General features: G+C 36.7%; 1 non-coding gene across 1 annotated transcript; it reads right to left on the reverse strand.

Annotated features, from left to right (window-relative positions):
- Nucleotides 1-1,709: 1,709 nt before the first annotated feature.
- LOC127740931 (small nucleolar RNA R71) lies at nucleotides 1,710-1,817 on the reverse strand. Its single transcript, XR_008001787.1, has one exon. It is a non-coding gene; the product is annotated as a small nucleolar RNA R71 (small nucleolar RNA).
- Between the last annotated feature and the right edge of the window lie 859 nt (nucleotides 1,818-2,676).

Raw genomic sequence — 2,676 nt, forward strand, 5'->3', positions numbered from 1 at the left:
TGGCTATGAAGCCATGTCTAATTCCTTTAGACTGAAGCTTTAGACTAACATTGCATGATTCCTGGAATTCTCATTAAGAATTTTGATATCTTTATGTTCTTTTCCATATAATTTTCAAAAAATCCAAAAAAATTACAAAATCATAAAAACCAAAAATATTTCTTGTTTGAGTCTAGTGTCTCATGTTAAGTTTGGTGTCAATTGCATGTTTCTGTTCTTCTTGCATTCATTCATGTGTCTTCAGTAATCTTCAAGTTGTTCTTGATGATTTACTTACTCTGATCTTTAAACTTGATGATTTACTTACTCTGATCTTTAAATTCTCTTGTCTTGAGTGTTTTGTTGTTTATCATATGCACTCTCAACTTGTTAGTGTTAGTAGTATACAAACTGCTAAGTTTGGTGTCTTGCATGCATTGTTATTTGATTTCAGTTGCATTTTTTATTATTTCTCATTATTAAAAAATCCAAAAATACTTTTAATTTGTGTCTTTTCAAGTCAATAATACAGAGAATTGAAGATTCAGAACATACAGCAGAGGAATTACACAGAAAAAGTTGGGCGTTCAAAACGCCCAGTGAGGAAGGCAAACTGGCGTTTAAACGCCAGCCAGGATGCCTGGCTGGGCGTTTAACGCCCAAAAGGGTAGTGTTTTGGGCGTTAAACGCCAGAATGTGCACCATTCTGGGCGTTTAACGCCAGGATGGCACAAGAGGGAGGATTCTGTTTTCAATTCAAATTTTTTTTAAGTTTTCAAAATTTTTTCAAAATAAAATCTTTTTCAAATCATATCCTTTCAATCAAATCTTTTTCAAAATCAATTTCTTTCCATTTTCAAAAATACTTGCTATCAATTAATGATTTGATTCAACATTTCAAGTATGTTGCCTTTTCTGTTGAGAAAGGTTTAATGTTTGAATCATATCTTTTCTTGTTAAGCCAAGTCATTAATTTTTAAAAATCAAATCTTTTTAATTTATTTTTCAAATCATATTTTCTCAATCACATCTTTTTAAAACCATAACATTTCAATCATATCTTCCTAATCACATCTTTTTCAAAATAGTTTTCAATCATATCTTTTTAATTTCTGATTCCAAAATCTTTTTCAAAAAACACTTGATTTCTTTTTCACTCTTAGTTTTCGAAAATCAATTAATCTTTTTTTATGAGCAGGAGCAAAGACAAAAGCATTCTTGTTGAGGCTGACCCTGAACCTGAAAGGACCTTGAAGCGAAAACTAAGAGAAGCTAAGGCACAACTCTATGTAGAGGACCTAACAGAAATCTTCAAAGAAGAAGACATGGGAGCCGAAAACAACAACAATGCCAACAATGCAAGGAAGGTGCTGGGTGACTTTACTGCACCTACTCCCGACTTCTAAGGGAGAAGCATCTCTATCCCTGCCATTGGAGCAAACAACCTTGAGCTTAAGCCTCAATTAGTTTCTCTAATGCAACAGAATTGCAAGTTTCATGAACTTCCATTGGAAGATCCTCATCAGTTTTTAGCTGAATTCTTGCAAATCTATGACACTGTCAAGACTAATGGGTTTGACCATGAGGTCTACAGGCTTATGCTCTTCCCTTTTGCTGTAAGAGACGGAGCTAGAATATGGTTGGACACACAACCTAAAGAAAGCCTGAACTCTTGGGAAAAGCTAGTCAATGCATTCTTGGCAAAGTTCTTTCCACCTCAAAAATTGAGTAAGCTTAGAGTGGAAGTCCAAACCTTCAGACAGAAGGAAGGAGAATCCCTCTATGAAGCTTGGGAAAGATACAAACAATTAATCAGAAAGTGTCCCTCTGATATGCTTTCTGAATGGAGCATCATAGGTATCTTCTATGATGGTCTGTCTGAGCTGTCCAAGATGTCATTAGATAGCTCTGCTGGAGGATCTCTTCATCTGAGGAAGATGCCTACAGAAGCTCAAGAACTAATTGAAATGGTTGCAAATAACCAATTCATGTACACTTCTGAAAGGAATCCTGTGAACAATGGGGCTAATCAGAAGAAAGGAGTTCTTGAGATTGATACTCTGAATGCCATATTGGCTTAGAACAAAATATTGACTCAGCAAGTCAATATGATTTCTCAAAGTCTGTCTGGAATGCAAAATGCACCAGGCAGTACTAAGGACGCTTCATCTGAAGAAGAAGCTTATGATCCTGAGAACCCTTCAATGGAAGAGGTGAATTACATGGGAGAACCCTATGGAAACACCTATAATTCTTCATGGAGAAATCATCCAAATCTCTCATGAAAGGATCAACAAAGATCTCAACAAGGTTTCAACAACAATAATGGTGGAAGAAGTTTAGCAATGGCAAGCCTTTTCCATCATCTTCTCAGCAACAGACAGAGAGTTCTAAGCAGAACAACTCTGACTTAGCAACCATGGTCTCTGATCTAATTAAAACCACTCAAAGTTTCATGACTGAAACAAGGTCCTCCATTAGAAACTTGGAGGCACAAGTGGGTCAGCTGAGCAGAAAAATTACTGAACTCCCTCCTAGTACTCTTCCAAGCAATACAGAAGAAAATCGAAAAGGAGAGTGCAAGGCTATCAACATGGCCGAATATGGAGAGGAGGGAGAGGCAGTGAACGCCACTGAGGAAGAACTCAATGGACGTCCACTGGCCTCCAATGAGTTCCCTAATGAGGAACCATGGGA

This window comes from Arachis duranensis, chromosome 7, assembly GCF_000817695.3.
Source record: "Arachis duranensis cultivar V14167 chromosome 7, aradu.V14167.gnm2.J7QH, whole genome shotgun sequence".
In the NCBI taxonomy this organism is placed as follows: domain Eukaryota; kingdom Viridiplantae; phylum Streptophyta; class Magnoliopsida; order Fabales; family Fabaceae; genus Arachis; species Arachis duranensis.